Source organism: Lepidochelys kempii, chromosome 1 (assembly GCF_965140285.1).
Source record: "Lepidochelys kempii isolate rLepKem1 chromosome 1, rLepKem1.hap1, whole genome shotgun sequence".
In the NCBI taxonomy this organism is placed as follows: Eukaryota; Metazoa; Chordata; order Testudines; family Cheloniidae; genus Lepidochelys; species Lepidochelys kempii.
In genome coordinates, this window is record NC_136380.1 from 111,346,528 (window position 1) to 111,372,325 (window position 25,798).

Sequence of the window (25,798 nt, forward strand, 5' to 3'; positions counted from 1 at the left end):
CCTGGAGATGAATGCATGGCTGCACGGATGGTGTCTATGGGAGGGTTTCAGCTTCCTCAACCATGGGATGCTATTCCAGGAAGAAGGTCTGCTGAGAAGAAATGGGGTCACAAGACCAAGAGGGAAAAGAGCATCTTCATGCACAGACTTGCCAACCTAGCGAAGAGGGCTTTAAACCCTCTTTTAGCCCTTCAGATTGGGCAGGTGACAAAAGTCCACTGGTAGATATATAAAAAAGGCTACCTTAAGAGCGGAATCTGATGATAAAGAGAATATGCATATCAGATAACAGAGAATATCTGTAGGAAAGCGTAATCTTCAAGCCCTGGGCAAAAAGTGTAAGTTACACTAGCAACATTCTCTTAAAGGCGTCATTAGCTTAAACTGACAAGCCAAAGAGAGCTAAAGGTAGGAAGAGTTCAGAATGGGACATGTGACATAGTGCGATGGAATAGACACATACAATTTTGTTGTTGCTGAATCAGACTGAAGACTTTTCTATACAAGATTTTCAGGTATCTGAAACCAGACATTTTAATGGGAGATTTGAGCCTGCTTCATAGAATCTGTCTGGCAAGTGTGTTTTTTATTTGTTTTTAGTTCATGATTTCTTTTGTCTCATCCTATTGTGCCAGTAAAATCTGCTTTTAAGACAACTTGGATGCTGTTAAGTGGATCCGTCATTGGTGGGTCTTGTGGAAAGTGACTGAATTTAGACTTTGGGAAAGACGGAATCAGGAATGAGTTTTGGCCTGAGTACAAAGTCAGGAACAAGGGTTTTGTGATATCCAACATCAACTGTGTTATTGTATATGGAGGCTGGCACTAGCCAGTGTGAGTATGGAGAGATCCGAATAATCCAAATAACCTAGGCCAGACAGTAATATTTCTAAGGTGCAGGGAGAGATTGATAGACCGCTTCCTAGCAGAATGTCTTCCTCAAATAATTACATGATAACATTTAATGTAAGAGTACACACTTTTGAGGATCACAGTCTAACTCTTTTTTCTGTCAGTAGCCTGATTTCTTATTTAAATGTTGTACCTGGAGTAAAATAAGATTTGAAGAGTACGAAAGTAAAACATGCTAAGATGATTGGTGTCACTGAACAGCGTTGTTACCATAGAGCACCTAAACACAATCACCTTTTAGTTTTGGGGCTTTCACTGTGCTCCATTCTTGTTGCAGTCACTGTATTACAGCACTTCTTGTAGTGAGCCTTGCTTCCACACCTATGACTGACAGTGCAAGTTGGTGTCTTTTTATTCCTCACCCACCTCTCATCAGCAATTTTTCTCTCCCTCCACCCAACAACTGTTCATATCCCGATTAATTTAAAGGGAGGATTATTTACAGTAGAAATTAGAGAGAATCAAACTAAACTGAAATGAAGCAGAGTAATAAACTTGTCTGATTCTAGAAATAACACTCACCAAGCTAAATTCTTTACGTTTAAAAACATTAAATTACTGTAAACAGCCCTGTCTGACTTCCGGAGTGGGCGAAGTCCCTTATTTTGATTAGTATCATATCCCAGCCAGTGTCATGTCTTCTCCATGTAGTACAATCCTTTAACCCATGCCACACTCTCTCTCGCTGGCTGCTTTTCAAATCCAATTTCAAACTATATTCTGGGCAGTGTAACACTCTTGCAAAACCTGTTTGGTAGGTAACTCCTCTCTCTCTCTCTTCTTGGTACTTCTACTGTACTCAGCACTATAGTGCCTGAGCGCCCTGCTGCTATGGCGGGAAAGGTGTGCCAAACATAAGGCTCTTGTGTCTTGTCAGGAAGACAACAAGTTTTAGTGACCCTTCTTAGCGTTTACATGAGGGAGTTCCATAGCCAAGCAGAGACTGCTTCCATTAATCTTGTTGGTGTCATAGTCCTTTCTCTCCTTAACTCTCAACGCTTGTGCATCAGCAACCTGGCCAACCATTTTCTGTTAATGTCAGTGTTGAGATTAGCAAGATAGAAAGGTATTTATGCTACTTAAAATCCATTGACAATGTTTTTCCATTTTCCTTTGGAAGAATTATGGGTTTCCGTTATTTCAGTCTGCTCAATCACAGGTTTTAAATAAAAAAAAAAAAAAAAAAAAAAAGTAAACCAACACATAATGATTCCTAAGAGCTTAATATCTGGGCCCATTGAATTAAATGTTCAGTGTTAAGCTTCAACTCTAGAATCTCCCTGTCCTTCCCCCCCCCCCAAATTATACAGTGCTTGATTTCCACTTTGATCTAAAAGATAATCCTATCTATTTCTCTGCTTCAGTAACATCGTTTTCTCTTAAATCAGTTTATTTGAAAACACTAGACTTTGAGCTGCTCTGAGAACAGACAAGACAGGAAGCAAGATGGTTATTTTTAAGAATAGTTCCTATCGTGTGCTGCTGGGAGGGTGGGGGGGAGAAAGGAAGAGTTGTCTCAATGTGATGGTTGAAGGTCTTTAAATATAGACTGATTTTTTTTTTAATTTTATTGAGCGATATGACAGGAAAGTAAGAAGGTTGTGTAAGGAATGCAGCTCAAAGGAGAGCACCATTATTTAAACATTAGGGGAGTGGAAACGTTTACCAATTTCTATGTTGTTAATTTTGCACAGTGTGCTTTGCACAGTTCCAATTTATTGTATCAGTGAGAGATCCCTTCCTGTTCTTAAGAACTGACTGGACAGGGAACAAACGTTTCCACATCCTCCACCTCTGATCTAGTATTTGGACACAAGAATGATTACTTTAGGTTTAGATTGACATATTTAACTTCCTCCTTTATTTTTCTTTTAGTTAGCCATTATAAGGTGCTGATCTAGTGCTGAATTAAATACACACTCCAGCTGTCGTGTGTGGATTTCTTTTATTTTTTAATTTTTTTTTTTTTAGGCCCTGAAAAATTGTTGCTGGGGGCTTATGTAAGCTCTGTGTTGTAGAACAGAATTCATTTAATCATAACTGCTAAGTTTTATGCAACTTCATGTGTCACGTATTATGCAAGTTACTTAATTAGCTAATTTGCACACTTAGTCAAATTTGACTATGACCACAAACATCAGTGTTGAAAACACAGTGGATTTAGTGGTGGTGAGAGGGTGTTCAAGACTACGGTTCCCTTACAGGGTTTCTCCCAAGTGATAGAAGCCGGTGTGGGGAGGCAGAACCTTTATTCGTTGCCTTCCTATGTTCGGGCAAGGATTTGTGGAGATCCAGAAGCACTTTGCATAATGAATCCAAAGCTCGCTGTGCTACTGATATATATTGGAGTATGCGTTAGTAAGGAAAAAGTTATTAAAAGGATCAAGGTTTGTTCTCTGACACCATTACTGCCAAAACAGAAGGCTGTGAACACTATCATTAAATCTATGGCTTCCTAATTGAAACACCTTAGTTTTAACCCTAGGCATTAGTTTAAAAAAAAAAAAGATAGTGATTAAAGGATGTTCTCAGGATAACATCCTATTTTAAAAAATATGAATGTGTCACAAATAACATTAAGTGAATTTTTAAAAAAATCTTAATTTGCTTTTCACTCTTTGCTTGCTGTTAGTTTGCATTTTGTATTTTGTGCAGACTGTAAACGGGGCAGACCTATTTCTAATTATTTTTGCTTTGATTCTGTCAGTGCTAGAGAATATGGGCATTGCCAGCATCGTTGCAACTGCCTAGCTTGCTGTTAACGTACCGTCTGTCCACATGCTGGTGTGTGCATTTGACTGAAGTGGAAGGAAGTGGTAGGGAGCAAATGATTGAATTCACGGAAGTAGTAATAATAAAAGATAATTGTTCTAAAATTAAATGTGCATATGATACGTAAGAGTGCTGGGACTAGAGCTTCCTGAGGCACAAGCTCTTTTTCTATCCCTCTCCCCTCAAAGAGGGTACATGGGAGGTGTGGGGCCATAGCTCTCCATCTCTCACACCAGCCAGTGGAGTTAATTACCATGGAGAGGACTGCTCACTGCATCCTTCTTTAAAGGTTGCACAGCAGGCATGAATTTCGTGCTGGGGAGATTTGCAAGACATTTTGACTAGAGCTGGTCAAAAAATGGAAAAACTTCACACACAAATGTTTTCCTTTTCATTTTTATTGTCAAAAAAATTCCAAATTAACTTATTTTATTTTGGACCAGCTGTAATTGTGATCTAAATGCAGATCAGAGCATACGTGGCACAATCCAGCTTGTAAATAAATCTTTAGTATAGGAAATGCTTGACTAACTTACTGAACATATGATATACTACCTGTCTTCCGCAATTTGTTAACTTTTCTCTACCATGACTGTCCATTATGACCTGGGCGCCTCAAGATAGATGTCCCTGTTAGGTTAACAATTTAAATAACCAGGATTTTCAGGCAAAGTGAGAGACAAATAAAAAATAATGGTGTTATCATTCCATGTGGGGCAGGACTTCCATAATCACTCACTTGTGACATAACTCTGGTCCCACAGAAGTTACTGGGAGTTTCATCATTGAGCTCATTGAGAACAGAGTTACACAAAACTGGAGCACTTTGAAAATCTCATGCATTGTGTAATAGTATGTTGTACATCATTTGTGTAATATTTACTCAGAAAACTTATCACTGCTGAGTGCAATCATCCACAGCACTATGATTGAGTATGGGGACTGTGTTTTTATATATAATATATAAAATAAACACACACACACACACAGAGCCAGAAATGTGCATGGTACTTTGTAGATGAGCCATACTTGACAGGAAGGAAATTGAAATCTAAATTAGACTCAACAAAAGATGAAAACGTCAGACAAGGATGTACAGTCTGGAAACGTACGATAGTCATCACATAAAATAAGGTCACAGGCATTTGATTTTACATAATGTGCACTGTGATTTTGGTTTTAGTGTTTTATTTTTGTGAGGGTTGGAGATGGAAGGCTTCCTGAGTGAAGTTGGTTTCAAATAGGTATTTGAAAGACAAAAGAGAAACCAAGTGACACATGGGATTAGGGAGGTCTACAAATTGCAGTGGGCCACAGGGGATTAAATATAGCAGTACCTGAGGAAGGAGGACCCAAACGGACCATGAAAGAAAGGAGGCATGGTGAATGTGTGTGTCAAAAGATGGGAGGGGAAGGAGTTAAGGTAGCCCCACTTGACATATTGGAATTTTGTTCCAATATTGCTACACTAGCCACCTTTGTGACACCTTTTTTATTAAACTGAATGGAAAATGGCATAAAATAACACCTTTGAAATTGCTCATTGTGATTTTAGTACAATGTAGAACTGCAGGGTACAACATGCTTCTGAAAATCTGGCCACTTCATTTAGGTTTGTAAATATGAACTGTGCTTTTTTGAAAGTCTGGGCCTTGTAATCTACTTGCGATAGTGTGCTTATGTGATGTACTGAATTTTCTTTATCTAGCAATTAGTAAACCTAGAGAACTTTGAGGGTGGTGGGGAAGAAACTTGTATTGCATTCAGTCTCCATGGTCTATAATGTTGCCTCTATAATCATAGAATCATAAAAATGTAGTCAGCCTCCTGCTGTGAGACCGGGCCAAGTGAACCTAGACTGTCCCTGACAAGTGTTTGTCTGTGTTCTTAATAACCTCCAATCATGGGGATTTCCCAGCCTCCCTTGGAAGCCTGTTCTTGTACTTAACTATCCTTATAGTTAGGAAGTTTTTTCTAATATCTAAGCTAAATCTCTTTTGCTGTAGATTAAGCCTATTACTACTTGTTCTACCTTTAGAGAACATGGAGAACAATTGATCACCATTCTCTTTAGAACAGCATTTAAGATACTTGTATACTATTATCAGGTCCATCCTCAGACATCTTTTCTCAAGACTAATCATGTCCACTTTTTTTTTAACTTTTCCTCATAGGCCAGGTTTCCTAAACATTATCACTTTTGTTGCTCTCTCCAATTTGTCCATGTCTTTCCTAAAGTGTGGAGCCCAAAACTGGACACACAATCCAACAGAGCCTCACTAGTATCAGGTAGAGTGGGACAGTTATCTCCTGTATCTTACCTTCAACACTCCTGTTAATTCACCCTAGAATTATATTACCCTTGTTTAGCAAGTGCATCACATTGTTGACTTATAATCAATTTGTGATGCACTATAATCCCTTCCCACCCCCATCCTTTTCTGGAGTATTACTGGTTGTCCAGTTGTTCCCCATTTTGTAGCTGGGCATTTGATTTTTATTTTCTTCTAAAGTGTAGTACTTTGAACTTGTCTTTATTGAATTTCATCTTGGTCTACCTGGGACTGAGATTGCATGAAAGACTCTTATGTCAAAAGATGTACAATTAAAAGAAAAGACAATGTAGATGGTTCATTTTCTTAAGCACTTGGAGAGGAAGGTGATCAGGAACAGTAAACATGGATTCACCAAGGGAAAGTCATGCCTGACCAACCTGATAGCCTTCTATGATGAGATAACTGGCTCTGTGGACACAGGCACCAACTTCTTCTGGTGCCAGTGGGTGCTTGACCCCTCTCTGCCCCTGGCCCCACCCCGATTCCACCCCTGCCCCGTCCCTTCCCGCCCCCATTCGACTTCTCCAAATCCTTGCCCCATCCCTGCCTCTTCCCTGCCTCCTCCCCTGAGCACGCCACATTCCTGCTCCTCCCCCCTCCCTCCTAGCACTTCCTACAGCTGTTTGGCAGCATCAAGAGCTGAGAGGGAGGGAGGAGCAGAGATGTGGTGTGCTGGGAGGAGGGGGCGGGGCGGGAAGCTTGGCTGCCAGTAGGTGCAGAGCACCCACGAACTTTTCTCCGTGGGTGCTCCAGCCCCGAAGCACCCACGGAGTTGGCACCTATGTCTGTGGACATGGGGAAAGTGGTGGACATGATATATCTTAACTTCAGCAAAGCTTTTGATACAGTCTCCAACAGTGTTCTTGCCAGCAAGTTTAAAGTATGAATTGGATGAATGGACTATAAGGTGGATAGAGAGCTGGCTAGAATGTCAGGCTCAACGGGTAGTGATCAACGGCTCTGTCTAGTTGGCAGCTGGTATCAAACGGAGTACCCCGGGGTCAGTCCTGGGGCTGTTTTTGTTCAACATCTTTATTAATGATCTGGATGATGGGATGAATTGCACCATCAGCAAGTTTGCAGATGACACTAAACTAGGGGGAGAGGTAGATATGCTGGAGGGTAGCGATAGGGTCCAGAGTGACCTAGACAAATTGGAGGATTGGACCAGAAGACATGTGATGAGGTTCAACAAGGACAAGTGCAGAGTTCTGCACTTAAGAAGGAAGAATCCCATGCACTGCTACAGGCTGGGGACCAACTGGCTAAGCAGCAGTTCTGCAGAAAAGGGCCTGGGGATTACAGTGGATGAGAAGCTGGATAAGAGTCAGCAGTGTGCCCTAGTTGCCAAGAAGGTTAATGGCATATTGGGCTGCATTAGTAGGAGCATTGCCAGTGGATGGAGGAAAGTGATTATTCCCTTCTACTTGGCACTGGTGAGGGCACACCTGGAGTACTGCATCTAGTTTTGGGCCCTGCACTGCAGAAAGAATGTGGACAAATTGGAAAAAGTCCAGCGGAGGGCAACGAAAATGATCCGGGGACTGGGGCACGAGACTTACAAGGAGAGGCTGAGGGAACTGGGATTATTTAGTCTGCAGAAGAGAAGAGTGAGGGGGGATTTGATAGCAGCCTTCAGCTACCTGAAGGGGGGTTCCAAAGAGGATGGAGCTCGGTGTCAGATGAGAGAACAAGGAGCAATTGTCACAAGTTGCAGTGGGGGTGGTTTAGGTTGGATATTAGGAAAATTATTTCACTAGGAGGGTGGTGAAGCACTGGAATGGGTTACCTAGGGAGGTGGTGGAATCTCCATTCTTAAGAGATTTTAAGGCCTGGTTTGACAAAGCCCTGGATGGGATGATTTAGTTGGGGTTCGTCCTGACTTGAGCAGGGGGTTGGACTAGATGACCTCCTGAGGTCTCTTCCAACCCTAATCTTCTATGATTCTATGAACCCTTCCCGTATTTAATTGGCAGGCTGAGTTGTTTGTATGGTTAACTGGATTTTTGTATGGCTTGTAATATAGTTTTTATTTTCTTGGAAGCTGTTCAACTCTGGCTGTTTCAGAAGAGGCTTTTTTTTCCTTGGTTTACATTAAAACCTACACATCGTTGTGTGATGGTTTTTTTGTTTTTTTTAGAGCCTATCTCATTTTCTTATTGCATTTAATATAGTGATTTTAGACCCCAGTACTGCAACAGGCTCCGTGCAAATGGACTCCTGTGCCCACATGAAGCCAGTTATGAGATCAGGGCCTTAGGCTTCTTTACAGTGCCAATCACTGGAAGGGTCCAATTCAACTCTCATTGAGTGTCTGATCAACTTTGTGGGGAATTGGATCAGGTCCTAAGTGCTTCCCTGGAAAATAGTTCTGCAATATGTGGAGTTTGTGTTGTCTTGTTCTCTGCCTAACCTTTACAATTGAAGGAGAATTTAATTTTATAAGAAAAAAGATGTCATTTATAAAATATAAAATCACAGTGCAAATCATTTTAAACCAGATTTAATTTTAGTGTTACTGTATAAATTAATAGCTTGTATTTTGTATAGTACCATTTATCCAGCATCTTCCCAAAGTTCTTTACATACCTTATACAAATATACAAGGTCAGTGCACCATTTAACATCTCTGGCAACACTCTAAAGCTGGCAGTGAAGGTGAGTAACTTAATTCAGTGAAATTACAGGGAGAATTTAAATAGAATGTGGTTATCCAATTTGGAATTTGTTTATTTCCAGTTTTGTACTCTGTGTGAGTAAATAGTGTGTGGGTGTAACGAGCAAGCTGCCTAGTCTGGGTATTGTTCTTTAGCATCAGTATTCTGACAATCACAGAGAATCTTAAATGACCTTCGATAAGGCACATATAAAATCTTGTCTGAAGGAATAAGTCTGTGACAAGATGGTGATCCATGAAGACATGGCTGAAAGCTTATGTACAGTAAATGCTTTATTTTAGTAAGCATTTATTTATTTATTTTTGTTCCGAGCCAGTAAGTTTTGCTCTCATTCTCATGCAGGAGTGATATGGTATACGTCAACGATGGTTGTACAGATAGTTACATTAATCCAAAACACAGATATTAAATGGGAGAGAGAAAGCATTAATGCCTAAAGAAACAGAGGTATAATTTAGAGTGGACATTAAAGTGTTTAAATATTAATTAGATATAACTTGGAAATTTGTTTGTGGAGCGGGGCAGTTACCCCACTTCTGGGATAGAAGGAGTGAGAGCAGCTGAGAGAGGCTGGGTGGGGAGCTGGCCCTGATAAGAGGGCTGTGAGTAAGAAGCCGGGAGAGTTTCACTTCAGCCCTGGAATGAGAAGGACCTAGCCACCTGGGAGAGTCAGGGTACCTTCGACAGAGCAGTGCTGGGGAAGGGGCAGGCTGAGCTGGGGAGCTCAGGCCTGGCTACCTCCCAGGCTGAGGCCTGGCAGGAAGGCCTAAAGAGGTAATGGGGCTGCAGGAAGACAGCTGGGGCTAGAAAGGCAGCAGGTCCAACCCCCTTGCCAATGATGAGTGACCATTACAGACTGCAGTTTGCCCCAGAGAAAGGGGGCTAGATGACGACTGGCAGTAGCCACAGAGGCAAGGTGGGCATAACGGGAGGGGGTTCCCCTGGGAGGGGAGACCCAGAGTGTGGGGGTGCTGATGTGGGGCAGCACCCCAAGATAAGGGGCACCAGGATCCAGGAGGGACACAGAGCCTGAAGTACAGTGGTGGAGATGAGGAAGCAGGTACTGGTAAGGAGATACCAGCCAGCAGGAGGTGCTCCGAGGCAGGACTGAGCTAATTCCCAGAGTGACCAGCAGGAGGTGCTGCGGTGGTGAGTGTGCGCGATGCTACAGTTTCAGCAAAAATGAACATTGTGGTTTGAGGTAAAATGAAGAGATATGTTATGGAGCAAGGTGGTGGTAGTTCTTGTTTCTATATGACTCTGGTGCAGTCACACCTGCCATCGCAATTCCAAAATGCACTGCTGTTCTGTCTGTCTCCGACATGGGTGCAGAGAAAAGGCTTTCTGCGCCTTCTCTTGATTCCAACACCCTTGCACATCGGTGTCCAAGCAGCCACAATATAGCTCTAGTTATCTTCTGTTTTACTTTGATAATTTGCTAACTATTTATATAGTTCCTTATAAAGGTAGTTCCAATAACTGTTCTTTACGTGCAATATATGCAGTTTTCTGAGGCGTGCAAAATATTTTATTGCATTTTACTGGTGAGGGACCCTATTTTAGGTTTGAGCCATACATTGGCACCTATAGATATCCTAGTTATAGGTTTACCATCTGTCCTGGTAGGACCAAGACCATCCTGATTATGTCGTGGTTGCATTAGAGTCCATCAGACACATGCTGTGCTTTTTTTTTTATTACCCTGCATAAAAAGCCATGGAGTTGGGGACAATTTTTTGAACTGTGAAATATTCTACACACACGGATTTGATTACTAATTGTCTTTTGGAACTGTAGTACACCTCTACGCTGATATAACGCAGTCCACGGGAGACAAAAAATCTCACTGGGTTATAGGTGATACTGCATTATATCGAACTTGCTTTGGCCCCCGTGTTCCTTGTTCCCTGACCGCCCCCTCCAGAGACCCCTGTCCCTAATCACCCCCAGGACCCCACCCTCTTCCCAATCCCCTTGCTCCCTGTCCTCTGACTGCTCCAACCCTTATCTGCACCCCCTCCCCCTGACAGGCACTCACTGGCAGTGGAGGGAAGAAGAGCAACACGGCCCCAGCCCGCTCCACTCCGCCACCTCCCAGCCATGGTGCTCTGCTTCCTGTTGCTGGTGAGTGCGGGGAGGTTGGGAAAAGGACGCCCCCTGTACTCACCGGCGGCTGGAAGCGTAGCACCGTGGCTGGGAGTAGAGGGTGGAGTAGAGCGGGCTGGGGCTGGGCTGCTCCGCTTCCACTGCTGCTGGTGAGTGCAGGGGGGATCGCTTCCCCCAAGCCCCCTCCCCCAAGCGACACAGCTGGGGCTAGGGAAGTGGAGCGGGTTGGTCCTGGCCCCGCGCTAATCCCCCGGGCCACTCTGGGACTGCGGAGCCCCCAAAAGTGCCCACTCCCCAGCTTCTGCTTCCCAGACCCTGGAGGTGGGGAAGCCCCTGACCGCCCCCAAGACCCTCTGCCCTTATCCAACGCCCCGGCCTGACCCAGCACCCTTAACACGCTGCTCAGAGCAGCGTGTTGGAGCTTTGCTGCGTTGTATGCGAACCCACATTATACTGGGTCGCGTTATATCGGGGTAGAGGTAACATGCACGGTTATTTCAATTTAAAAATTCTAAATCACATTATACTATGATTGGTCTACTGTTGATACCAAAATCCGTATAAGATCCAAGAATATATTGTTTTGTATTTACTTCACAAATAACTTCTTGCTGTACAGTCATTGATATGCAGAATCTGTGTTTGGTCTGAAATACTAAACTCTTAGGATAGACTGTAGCTTCAGCAAGAAGTATTTTAAAGGAAAGCAGTCATGTGTGTTAAACATAACATGTGACTTGTGTTAAGTTTACAGTTTGTTAGAAACCATTTTGGATTATCATCCTGATTCTACCCCCTCTCTGCCCCCTTTGTTTACAAAAATAAATCAATACATCTCCAACAGATTGAGGAGAAAACGCTCAGACCTTGCTCTCGCTGCAAGGTTTTGAATCTGGATTCCAAAAGACATTTTTCAACATTTTGGGATGTTCAGGTCCAGAGTTCTACTTTGGGTCAGCCTTTTTAATTTTTTTTTTTAAATCTTCAAAAAGAACATTAAAGAATTCTTCAATTTTGCAGAGCATCTTCCGTCTGATTACTTTATAGCACTTCTAACCATTAATGAATTAATGCTACAGTAATTCACACCTTATGTATGCTTGGTTGGACATTAGCATGGTTGTGCAATATTTTGGAGTTGTGCTGTTGAGTAATATATAAATTACTTTTATTAAAATATTTAATAATCTGACAAACAGTTTTATGGCATTTCTGACAGTACCGTTGTTTGCATTTCACTCAGATAGAAACTGCACAGATATTTTTATTAAATTGTGTCCTTAAATATTTTTTTTAAAGGTAAGACAGCACTGTTGCAGGTAAAACTCTGTCAAAGCTGTACTAAAATATATGCTTTAGTTCAACCAGAAGTTATGGCCTCAATATAGGAATTACTGGGTGAAATTATTTGACCCGTGTTATGCAGGAGGTCAGACTAGATGATCATAATGGCCCCTTCTGGCCTTAGCATTTATGAAAAGCCTTGATTGTTTATGACGGCCAGGGAATAGCTAAGAGCTAACATCATGTACATCAGACATGTGGATGTTTGACAGCAAGACATGGAAATTAAAGGGGTTTTGTATCTTTACAGGTTTAATAGATTTTGCCACTGAGTTTCTAAGAATGAACGCTACTCTGATGCACTCTGCTACAGAGGGGTTCACTTTAGAAGAGAAAGTGGAGCTTGTTCAGATGACCCTTTAATGGAAATGGGGGTGGAGGTACTAGATAGCCAATGGATTGTTCACAGAAAGGCCTTTGTGTAGAGATTACAACAGTATATATTCTGAAGATGAACAGACACTGAGGAAGAAACCTTTCTTTAAAGAAATTTTTAAGAAAATTTCAAGTTATAAACCAGCAAATTTATGTTAAGGTTTATCTTGTTCTACACCAGAGTTATTTTATGTTTTCGAATAAGAATTCTTTACTGTTTCAGATCTGTTCCTGGTTCTTAACCTTATTTTTGGTTTAATTATATATGAGAAAAAGCTTGTTGAACTGCGTGAATAAAAAAAGATTAGCTTCATAAAGCATTATAAGGGGCTGGATATTGAGGAAGTCTGTTCCCAGCACTTGTTTGCATCATTTGTAGAGGTTCTTTGACTTTGTATAGAAGTTCAACAATTGCCTATTTCCTAAACTTTTGTTTCCAGAAAACTGAAAGAATACATAATCTGATGTTCAAGCAAGCTGAATGGAGTTGGTAAATTTGAGAGTGAGAGCGGACTTCACATCTGTTCAGTATTTTATAGCATTATCCATCCATTACAAATGAACTTAGTATTTACTCCATTTGTCTTTGATGACCTAATCAGCTGCTTGTGTTTGATAGTACTGAGCACCAGTGACTTGTTCAATTATGTTCCATGAAGATACTGGATAGAATCTTAATTGACTATAGTAGAAAATTCTTCCAATAGAATTGCAAAATCCCATTACTTTACTTCCAGCCAGAAGTGTATTTATAGACTAGTACTGTTGAAGTTGGCTGTATAGGTACACTATGCTAAATGTATTTTTCCAGCTCTTGCTAGTACAAATAATAAGCTAATACAAATCTGAAGACCGATTTTGTGTCTTTTGAAGAAGGAGTTTGGCTGCCATGCTTAGAAATTGCTTGTGACCAGCGGGTAAATATTTCATGATATTTCTACAGTGTATGTAAATAATTTAAATATTTTTCTCTATTCTTTCCCATCACATCACTCTCAAGTAAACAAGATATAATTTTATTAAATTGTTCAGGGAGAAACTGAAACAGCCAAATAGCTAAGGGCCAAAAGTTGCTCTCATCCTTCTCTGTGGATGCACAAAGCCCTGAATTCCGCTGGACCATAGTGGTACTTCTACATATGTGAGGCAGACTGCACACATGGACTCTACATCTTCTATCAGCTTAGGGTGTAGCGATCCACAGCAACTTTTTCCAAGGCAGTCTGATGGGGAAGCGGGTGTGACCAGTGGGCTGACCATTACACAGATCCACTGCCTGAAACCCCCATGCTGGGAAATTACAATAGCTTTTCATAGGTGTATGCTCTTCTAAAGTCAGCAGAAAGTGGCAGAGCTAGTGCTCTGAATTCCAGGGTGGATTGATTGAAATCACCAAACCTCAATTTAAATAATCAGTTTTAATCAACTTTTCCATTTTTACTTTATTTTCTAAAGAAAGATGCATTCTCATCGGCTGATCTAACCATTAGAACATGTTGATTTACAAATAAATAGAACTTTGCATTAGATTTAGTACATCTTACTGATACCTTGAAGGGTAAAACACTATATATACATTTATTAAATAAAGAATCTGAAAATATTAAGCAATATAATTGCTTAATGGTACATTTTTGAATATGTTAGAAAATGGTGAATTACATATTGCTTATTTACTAGATAATTTAACTTTTTGCTCATGATTTGTATCAAGCTGCATTAGGATGGTAACTGGAATTTTAAAACAAAACAATATATCAAATCTATTTTTCTTAAACAAAACAAGCCCTTAATACAGTACATAACTATTGTGCCATATTTATAACTAGGGCCCTACCAAATTTATGGTCATGAAAAAAGCTTCATGGACCGTGAAATCTGGTCTTCTGTGTTCTTTTACCCTACTATACAGATTTCTTGGGGGAGCCAGCATTTCTCAAACTGATAGTCTTGACCCAAAAGAGGGTCTCAGTGGGGGAGGTCACAAGGCTATTGTAGGTGGGTTGCAGTATTGCCACCCTTACTTCTGCACTGCCTTCAGAGCTAGGTGCCCAGAGACCAAGGGCTGCTGGCCAGGTGCCCAGCTCTGAAGGCAGCGCCCTGCCAGCAGCAGCACAGACATAAAGGTGGCAATACCATACCATGCCACCCTTACTTCTCTGCTGCTGCTGCTGGCGGCGCAGAAGTAAGGGTGTTAATACTGCAATCCCTCTACCATAACCTTGTGACCCACCCACCCACCCCCTTTTGGGTCAGGACCCCTACAGTTACAACACTGTGAAATTTCAGATTTAAATATCTGAAATCATGAAATATATATATATATATATTTTATATCCTAAAACTGTTAAATTGACCAAAATGAACCATGAATTTGGTAGGGCCCTATTTATAAATCATGACCTCAGAAGTTAGATATTCCCCCCCATCCCCCAATTCTTTCTTTATATAGAAAGCAGCCTTTAACTCAGTGTGTGATAGAGGCTCATGGATTCTGTGTGTGTAGGATACATACTTATAATCTCTTAAAACATTTAAATTTTATATATATAATATATAATTGTTTTAAGAGATTATAATCTTAGTATTTGGTATTAAATTCAGATTTCATTTTAAACAAGTTTTATTGTATTTTATTTTTTTAAACTTGTTATTTAAATAAAATCTGATTTAAATAATCAATTTTTATTCACTCTGCTGAATTCTGGAGAAGGATTTTGTTCCTCTCCCTAGTGATGACCTTACCGATCTTCTAATCAAAGCACCTTTACACTGCCTTTATTCAAGGTTCCAGGACTTTGACTGTTTACAAAATAAGTTGATCTTTTCTTTTTGTTGCAGTCAGTTGTTTTCTTTTTTTGTTTTGTTTTATGTGGGTTTTTTAAAGCAGCGATTGTTTCTGCAGTGTCCAAGTATTATGGATTTTAGCAATTTTCATCATCCTAGTTCAAGTGTTTGAAGAAGGGAAAAGACATAATTTGATTGTGGTAGAAGTTGCTACTATAAATCTTTAGAAATGTCCAGTTCAGCAGCAGTGTCTGTGTAAACTGATAGTTAGAGCTAAAATGGGCCTGAACTGAACCCCCATTTCTTTGTACCTGGATTTTGGAAAAGTTTTTATCTAGATCTGCATTCTGCAGGCAAATTATCAATAAATCAGCATTCTGTGATTTTTCTCTGATTGTGTATTAGCCCCAAAACTTTTCCCAGAATTATTTTTGTTTGATTGGGTTCACTATACTGTATGTTCAAAACATACTCTGTGTGTGTGTGTGTATGTGCATGCGTGCATGTGCGCTTATGATGATTGGGTATCTGTCATGGGAATTGCAGTTTCTATGACTTTCCCATTTCATTTCCCTTCCCTGCTTGAATACATCCCTCAGGATGCATCAGGAAATCCAATCTAATTTTGTAATAGGGGCAGGTCAATAGGTGTAGTGCTCTCCACTTCTATTTTCCCTCTCTCTCGGGTATAGAGCAGAGTTATTCAATGCAGTAATGCTCAGAGCTAACGGAGGATCCCCATGGTCACCGTCTCCATTTGTTACAAATAGGAGCAGAGACAGCTGATATGGCCAAGTCTGACTTGGGCTTTCTGATTGCACAATGCAGAGGAGCACTATATTGGCCATCTCTACTTCTCACATGATGTTTACAGCACAGCAGGGATGGCTGACACGGATGTAACTTTGACTTGCAAATGGGAAGCACCAGTTATAATATTGGAAAAACAGTCTGGACACAGCAAATGTGGCAACTCCCTTATAAGGCCTGATTTTTGCGGTCAGGGAGATATTCATTGGGATGGACCCTTAGTTTATGGAGATCTTGGGCATGGAGGTTCCCAATTTCCATACCATTTGTTTGAAGGCATTACTCTAATGTAAGATCTTTCATGTGAGTGTAGAATATCTTAGATGTAGGATAAGTGGTGTGGTTTGTTTTTTTTTGTAGGGATTCATTTGTTGTGCCCTTTCTTTATTGTTGCTCCCATCTTGTCTGCAAGGCTTCTTCCATAGTGAGGTCATGTCATTTCATATCTGTGCGTTGAGTGTGTGTAGTTTATTGGTGTTTTTCAACATCCTTTGACTGGCCTTTGACTGACTGAGTAGTACAGCAAATCACTTAAGTGCTCTGTACATTTGGGTTCTGGAAATGCCCTGGCACAGTCATAGATAGTGCTTAAACCTGATTCAGTAAATCTCTGAAGAAGTCTCTCTCTAAAAAGAGTCAAAAATCCAAAAGCAAGAAGAATTACTGAATACAAGAAAAAATTATATATTCAGCTGTGGGAAATCAATAGGTCTCCTTTTGTATCAAAAAGCTTGGCATGTAACACATTTCAGTCAGCTTCAGTGTCATGTTTGCTTACTGAATTAAAAACAGCACATTCAGGCAAATCCACTAAGGATAGAATGAGCTGCTCACTTTCTCTAAGAATTGTAACCATGGTAACTGCATCATCATATCACATTTGTGCCAGGCTTTGAGAGATAGAAAGATGGCTATTGATTCCCAACTGTCAGAGAGGTTTTCCTTTTTACACCTTGACTCTTCTTAGTGACAATTCCAGATGACCTAAAAAGGCCTAGTCTCTTACTCTGTTCATTACCTGTGGTTTTTAAGAAGTGACTGGGATAGTTCTCTAACTGATAAGCAGGCTGGAAAAAGAATTCTGATCAGGCAGTTTAGAATTAAAGTTTGCGTTTCTGTTTTGGAAACTGGCAGACCTCACACTGACAACTCCCTCCTTTCCAGTTTAATGTTTCTCACAATTTTGTTTAATTATATATATTAATTTGCGTAAAGAACCTGTTGGAGGCTCACTTGGGTGATGTTTAAAATAAGCAGTTCAAAATGAGTTCTGTGTGTTCATTATATTATGAAAATCTCAGCCTTTATTCAATGTTTTACATAGCCCTTTATCTGATTTGTCAATCTTGCATCCCTATGGGCTTTGTTCAATGGAAGGAAAACACACTGCTGCATTATAGCAATGATCTAAGAAAAATTCTTTTGCCTTCTGTCAGTTCAGGGATTTTCTTAGTATTTCTTAAAGATCGCTAAAAGATATTATTTATAACATGCCATCTTTATAAGATATTAGAAGTAATACTATTTCTGTGAAAATGAAATATAGCTAATATTACACATTTGCAATTAATGTAATACTACAAAAATATGAAGAATTTCTAAACATATACTTTAATCTAAAACAGTCGTACCTAACAATATGCCAGATAAAACAAGAAAAAAAGAGGATTATTAAAAGCAGGAAAAGGATTAGGACAAATAGTGGAAGAGGTATGAATGGAATTCAGGCTCACTTGACTCCTAGGTCAGTGTATATTGTCCTACCCGTAACCAGGGGGAACATTTTTTTTTCTGAGGAAAGCAGTGGTAGCAGCAGAAGCATCCTTTTTAATACTCCCTGCATTTAGCTGTGAGTCCTGGCCTGATTGGAGTAATACAGCTGACTGAGAGGGAGAAACTAAATAGTCTATGTACGTAGCCACAAAGCAGCCATCCTCCATGGCACGCTTTATTTGTGTAGATTTATATAAACAAAACCTATCCCCAGTAGGGTTGCCAGGCACCTGGTTTTCGACTGGAATGCCTGGTCGAAAAGGGACCCTGGTGGCTCCAGTCAGCACTGCTGACCGGGCGGTTAAACGTCCAATTGGCCGTGTGGTGGGGCTAAGTCAGGCTCCCTGCAATTGCTGTAAGCAGCAGCATGTCCCCACTCTGCCTCCTAGGTCTAGGGGCAGCCAGGTGGCTCTGTGTGCTGCCACTGTCCCAAGCTCCCACTCCGCAGCTTCCATTGGCCAGGAACCGCGGCCCGTGGGAGCTGCAGGGGCAGCGCCTGTGGATGGGGTAGTGTGCAGATCCACTTGGCCGCACCTCCGCCTAAGAGCCAGAGTGGGGGACATGCTGCTGCTTCTGGGAGCCGCCTGAGGTAAGCAGCACCTGGAGCCTGCTCCCCTCCTGTGCCCCAGCCCTGATCCCCCTCCCGCCCTCGAACCCCTCTGTCCCAGCCCAGAGTGCCCTCCTACACCCCAAACCCATCATCCCCAGCTCCACCCCAGAGTCTGCACCCCCAGCTGGACCCCCCCCAGCCTCCTGCCTCAGCCCAGAGTCCTCTCCAGTACTCAAACCCCTCATTTCTGGCCCCACGCCAGAGCCCATACCCCCTCCCACACCCCAGCTCCCTGCCTCAGCCTGGAGTCCCTTCCCATACTCCAAACCCCTCAGCTCTACCCCCCAGCTCAGAACCCTCGCCTGCACCCCCAGCCAGAGCCCTCACCCACTGCCTCAGCCCCTTCCTGCTCCCTGAACTCCTTATTTCTGGCCCCACCCCAGAGCCTGCACCCCATCCTGGACCCCAACGTGCTGAGTCAGCCCAATAAAAATGAGCGAATGAATGAGGGTGGGGAAGAACAAGCGAGCGGAGGGGGAGTGGGGGGATGGAATAAGTGGGGGCAGGGCAAGGGTGTTCGGTTTTGTGTGAGTAGAAAGTTGGTAACCCTAATCCCAGGCTCTAGGAGCCCCTGCCAACTATTTAAAAGTACTGATCCAACAGCAATCTGCAGCATATACAGCAATAACTTGCTAAACCTTACAGCAAAATAATTCTCTCCCTTCATAGTTTTTACTCTCAAGCAGCATCCCTCTCCTGAAACCCCTCATATAATGATGGGCTTTGCAGTGTCCTTGAAGCCCATGAAGTTTAGGCCTTTTAGAATAACTGGGAAATGAATTCTAAACTTGCCCTCATGGAGAATGCTTCGCCTCTTTTTAAATGAAAGAAGTGCCAGCTTGACTTCCCTCACTAATCTCAGTTGTGACAGAACAGCATGAGGAGAGAGGCTTATCAGGTTTTAGGAGCTTAGCAACAAAACTCGCTAAAGGTGTACTGTGCACCTGTTAAAAGCTTATAACTGGAACCTGTTTACTTCAGAACACTCAAAGCCCCTTCTCTCCTGCTGTTTGTGTCAAAATTTGGCTTTTTGCACCCATCTTGTCCTGCATAGTGCTGTTTTGGGTGGGAATGGGGAGGGTCAGAGAGAGTTGTTAAACAATCTTCTCTAGAGTGGCTTGTGACCAGTGCCCCCATTATAGTTTGTGTAATAAATAATCCCCCTTCAGCCCATCTCATTACCTGTGTGACCAGTACAAACTGCTACCCATATGCCATCTCCAATCATAGCATTAGCACACAGGTCATAACTTTCTTTTTTTAATCCAATACAATGCTAGAACTGGAAGTTCAGACCTACAATATGGGACAACGTCCAAAAAAGGCAAACTTTAGGCTTGACAGCCTTTGCCTTTTAGGTATTATTTCAAGAAATATAAATATTGCCAAGTTTCTCTAGGATACTGGAATCCTTTTATGGATAGAAGGGAAGATACATGATGGAATTTCTTAAGTTGTGAAATGTTTTGCTTCGGTTTTAAACTGAAGTCATTAAACTAATCTTTACTGTTTAGCCATGCCCTAAAAATCACTATTGTGGTTAAAAAATAGTTAGGTTTTTTGAGAGAGGTAACTATTTAAATGCCTGAGAGTGAGGGATTGGCAGCTGTGCTATAGTGACACAATATGCATATGTAAATAGACAAGTGTAGAAGTTGTCAAGTTACCTCAGTCCTGAACAGCTTATATTCACCTGCTATTACGGTCGTAGTCCACCTTTGGAGATAGGCTATCAGGACTAAGATTGGACAACTAACCTAATTTTCACATGCAAGCTAATTCAGGGTTTTTGTCTGGATTTCTAATGAAGTCAGGTAGTGCTTTAATAATATATTTGCTAACCTCCAATATTTACTGGCAGTGTATTGGGGATTTGTGATACATGAAGGGATGGGGGGTAGCTCCCTTTTATCCAGCCAGCCAGCCAGTTAGCTATAAAATCCCTCTTAGTAGTTTTCTCTACTTGCTCTACCTGTAAAGGGTTAAAATGTCTCCCTGCATAGGTAAAAGGAAGGGAGTGGGCACCTGACCAAAAGAGCCAATGGGAAGGCTAGAGCTTCTTAAAATTGGGGAAAAACTTCCCCCTTTGTCTGTGTTGTTCTCCAGGAAAGAAGGGCCAGAGTAGCTATGCTGTAAGTTTGGGCCAGGTATGAAAAATCGTATCTAGAAACTACTCATTTTAAAACCCCACATAGGTAAGTAGATCAGGAAACGTCTAGGAAAACGCGATTAGGTTTATCTCTGTTTATTTCTTTATGGCTTGTGGACTTCTCTGTGCTAACCCCAAATGCTTTCGTTTTGCTTGTAACCTTTAAGCTAGACCTCAAGGTTATTCTTGATACTTAATTCTTGTAAGTGGTTTTTTTTAAATCTAGCAATAGCCTAAGTTTTCAAATGTATTTTCTTTCTTTTTGTTGTTAATAAAATTTACCTTTTTTAAGAACAAGATTGGATTTTGTGTCCGAAGAGGTTTGTGTGTGTGGTGTTTACTTAGCTGGTGGCAACAGCTGATTTCCTTTGTTTTCTTTCTCAGCTCTTCCTTGGGGGGGGTGGGGGAGGTGAAAGGGCTTGAGGGTACCCCACAGGAAGGAATTGCCAAGTGTGCCTTTCTGGGTTCTCAAAGGGGTTTTTGCACTTGAGTGATGGCAGCATCTACGTTCAGAGAAAGTTCAAGTTCAGAGAAAAGCTGCAACCTTGGAAGGCCTCACTCTCTCAGCTAATGCAAAGCCAATCTCTTTTGCCTAGGGTATGTGTTCATCTTGTGAGTTTATTTAAAATATATATATATGTATGTACAATCACATCATCCTTTGAAAGAGCTATCACGCGTGTTTATAAAACAAATACAGTACAGTGCAAGATAATATACAGGTTCTATAGTTAGCATACCTCTGTTCAGATACCTGAAACAAGTAAAAATACAAAATAGGAATCACTTTATGCTAAACTTCTTATCTACATGTAATGGAACCAGTTTATTGGACAATATAATATAATTCCAGTTGAGATGATTTTGTTTGTATGTCAGTTTTTCAGCAAGATCAATCATCATTCGTGTGCTGTGAGCTAATTAACAGCTTGAGCTTTTTTTTAATAAATATCTCTGTTGTGCTTTCTCCTCCGGTTCACTGGATTCTTGATCTCATTGAGCATGTGCTGCTGTTGAAGGACACACACAGCACCTTAACATTTTTTTCCCCCCCAAATATACAAAATGTAAACTGGCGTACACTCTTTGATTTAGAGTGATTGCAAAGCTGTGCTTGCAGCTCTGTCTGCAGAAGCAGCTGTAGGTTTAAGGTATCCCTCCTGCAGGATGAGTGGGCGAGAAGATGGACTCCTCCACAGAGCAGCGGATCCTTCAGCCCACCCCACCACCTGTGTGCTGGGAGCTGGAGGGCATATAGGGTATGTTTGCCTCCTGCGTGCCTTGCATCCTCTTGTGCACCAGAACTGCACTGGTGCTGATACCAGAACCTTTTGCACTCATGGAAGAGGGTCATTTTGTGCTACATCTGAACTTTTCAGAGCTATATGGTTAATACAAGGTTGTAGGAAATAACTTACTCATCAGTGTTGGGAAAATGACATCAGGGATTTCAAGATCTTCAGCAAAGATAAGACACCTGTGTACACACAGGTGAAAGAAATAACAAGAGTGTCAAACAGCAAATTAATTTCATGAGCTCAAAGAAAAACCAAAATCATTTTACTGTGTGTGGCGGGGGGCGGGGGAATGTTTGGACAGTCATAAATTCTCAAAAGAAGAGTCAATGATAACTTATAAAATGCAAGTTAATGGAATGATATTCTTGTGTGCAGCTGAAATTAGAAATTATTCAAATAAGTAAGTGGAAAAATTAAACCTGCTCCATTCCATGATTTTTCTGATTCCACCACTCTGTTCATAGTCATTAACTGTAGTCACAGCGGTGTTCCCCTGTGCGTATTACTGTTTACAAAGCAGAAAGAGGGGATCAGGTGCAGTTTAGTTAGTAGTTCCAATTAATGTTCAAAGAATATAGCTATCTTTTCAAAACTGCTAATTAGCCTGTTGATGCAGTATAGAGCACAGAAGAAATCCTGTCCATGTACTTTTTTGTTAAAGTAACCAAACAGCAAGGAAAATACTCAGATTATTTTTCTGGTGATATGAGAACGGCTGCTGTTTGGGAAATGCTGCATCACACCATCTGTTTCCTTCTGATTGTGCATTGCCCTGGCCATTGTTGTGATTAATTTCTTTGCTGCGAAGAACAAATTTTGAATGCATGAACGAAAATTTAAAAGCTACTTGTAGCAACGTGATTGTGGCTTAATGCCCTGAATTGATTGGGATTTTGTGTCCTTGGTACTTTTGCAGTGTGAGTCATAAACCTTTAATCTTCAACAAGAAGGGGTACAATCCATCCTTTGTGGCACAGGGTACATAGGAGGTAGGTGGAGAGAGCATAGAGAAATTTTGCTCCCGCTTAAGCGTAATGATTCCCCACATGGGTCCTCAGCAGAATTTGAACCAAGAGTCCCACAGCACAATCCAGCACCCTTTGAACTAAGAGTAATTTATTACTTGGTAGCAGTAGACAGCTGTTGGTCTCCAGGGAGTCAGATGCTATGGGGGAACATTGACACACATGATTTGGCAGTATTCCACATAAGCATCCGGCAGCTCAGGAGAATGCTCAGCTAGCACGCACCAGCAAGCACACAGCCCAAAAACGAGCAGTGGACTGCCAGCTATGGGGAATGTCAAGTTGGCTGGCATATACTGTCTGCAGCAAGTGCTAGCTGATCATGCATAGTGCTTCTACTCAGAAGCTGAGTAGCAAGCTGTGAGGTGCACTTGCTCTCCCTAAGCCACCCTGCTGTGTAACTGCATGTGACCAGCAACATCTTACTGCCCCTTCTAAGTCATTTACACAAGAAAAGGTGGAACTTTGATCAAAGTGTTTTGTTTTTTATCTGTCACAAAAGTTAAATTCCATTCTCACGCTTTCTGATATTGCTTAGGCATTGAACAGCTAATACAATGAACATGATCAGTTTAAACATGTACAATTGTTTTGTACATGTTTAAACTGATTTTCCCCTCGCCCCATTTTCTGTTTGTGTGTAATGAGTCTTTGGTTGAGGGTGATCAATCTAGCCCCACCAGTTTTGTACTGGTCCAAGTATTGTAGCAAATTAATAATCAACATGGAAAGGAATGAAATTTGCATAAAGTAAATCAGTGTGTTAGTATTTCTGTGTCTCTTCTTAATTACCGGATTTTGCAATTGTCATATTTGTCATTGGTTTTTTTAGTGAAAGTTTAGCATTCGACAGGCCGCAACTGTAACAATTCATCTTTCTCAACGAGGCAGATTCAGCCTGTCCTTTCTTTTGTGCAGCAAAGATGCAATAAAAAGTTTATGCACAGCACTTCATCTGTGGGGCTCCTGATTTCCCTGTGCAAGTGTGGGTTTGTCAGCACAAGTAATTTGATATGAATCCTTCTTGCTCTATTTCTTGCCACCCAGCCTTCAGCAGCTCTCAGGGCTCAAACTGCGACTACAGGTGAAAAGGATGTAACCATTAAGAATGCCCTTTTCAGCCACCCCTAAGAGTTCCATTGTGTCATAAATTGCATTTAAAGTAAGGATTGCAGAGGGGTTTTTATCACTAGTGAACAAGATTTTACTGTTTGTGACAGGGTTGGGCCAGATGGCTACAGGAGAGTGATGGAAGGCAGATATATTAGCCCCAGGTTAAGTAGGTCCCTTTTCCCTGGGTAAGGTAACAGGGAAGGTTCCAGAACAATCAGGAACTTTCTGGAAACAATTAAGTTAGGCTGATTAGAACACCTGCAGCCAATCAAGAAGCTGCTAAAATCAATTAAGACAGGCAGGCTAATCAGGGCACCTGGGTTTAAAAAGGAGCTCACTTCAGTTTGTGTTGTGTGTGTGTGAGGAGCTGGGAGCAAGAGGAGCAAGAAGCTGAGAGTGAGAAGGCGTACTACTGGAAGACTGAAGTACAAGCATTATCAGACATCAGGAGGAAGGCCCTGTGGTGAGAATAAAGGTGGTGTTGGGAGGAGGCCATGGGGAAGTAGCCCAGGGAGTTCTAGCTGTTACAGGAGCCCCTGTAGACAGTTGTAATCCGCAGGGCCCTGGGCTGGAACCCAGAGTAGAGGGTGGGCCCGGGTTCCCTCCATCCCCCCCAACTCCCTACTTGATATCGGAGGAGTTGACCTGCACTGTGGGTTCCACCAGAGGGGAAGGTCTCTGTCCTGTTCCCTGATCCACTAGGTGGATCAGCAGAGACTGTGGGGATTGTTCTTCTTCCTTTTCCCCATGCTGGCCAGTGATGAGGCTAACTGAGTGAACGGCAGATTTGAGCCACGAAAGTGGCCAAACTGAGGGCTGCCGTGAACCTCGGAGGTGAGCAAATCCGCCAATAAGCGCAGGACCCACCAAGGCAGAGGAGGAACTTTGTCACATGGTCTATTAGTATATATGATAGAATTAAAATAATCCCCACCAAGAGCAGAAACAGGTTTGCTGAGAGGCTGCCGTTGGAGTGGAATACACTTTCCAACAGAAATTGGTTTTAAAATAAAAATGCCTCACCTGCCTTGTATCTCTACAAATATTCTAGGAAGTTAGTGATATTCAGTATAATGGGACTTGAAACAAGGATTCAACCTTCAGTTCACTTACAAAATTTCATAGAGGGATTCCTTTTAAAAAGAGAGAGCTAGCTGATATGCTGTATCTCAGAATATTTTTTCTGATATATATATATATAAAATGGGATTGTGTTAAATCTGTTACCACACAAGGTATAGTTAAACATAAGTCAGTGGAAAGAATTGACTGCCAAGTAAAGCAGTGTTATCAATTTCCTTTCTCCCACACTGAAAGAGACACAGGAGTGGACAGTGCAGAATTTCCTGGTATGTTTTAAGAAAGCAGCGATCCATTTCCCCCTTCCTTCCTTCCCATTGTTAGCTGTTCATTAAAGTCGCAGGAAGATTCAAGTTTCTTTTTTAAGCCTTTCAGCTTGCTTAGTATGAAAACTCACTTTGACTTTGAAAGGCTCAGGTGCGTTCTATGCAGATTTTCTGTGTTTTAGGGGGGATGGAAATCCCAGTCAGACTAAATTGGTGAAAAAATACACCATTTCTAGCGTACAGCATTGTATTGTCATCAATATTTTCTTCTGATTTGCTGATATCAGCACAGTGCTGGCCTCAGGGGCATACAGGCTGGTGCAGACGCAGGCACAGAAAGTGTAGTGAGTGTCAGCGTTAGATT

At 41.6% G+C, this 25,798-nt stretch overlaps 1 protein-coding gene across 11 annotated transcripts in view; it reads left to right on the top strand.

Annotated features, from left to right (window-relative positions):
• Nucleotides 1-25,798, top strand: part of MCF2L (MCF.2 cell line derived transforming sequence like) — a 267,170-nt gene that overhangs the window by 61,925 nt on the left and 179,447 nt on the right. The window lies entirely within an intron of this gene.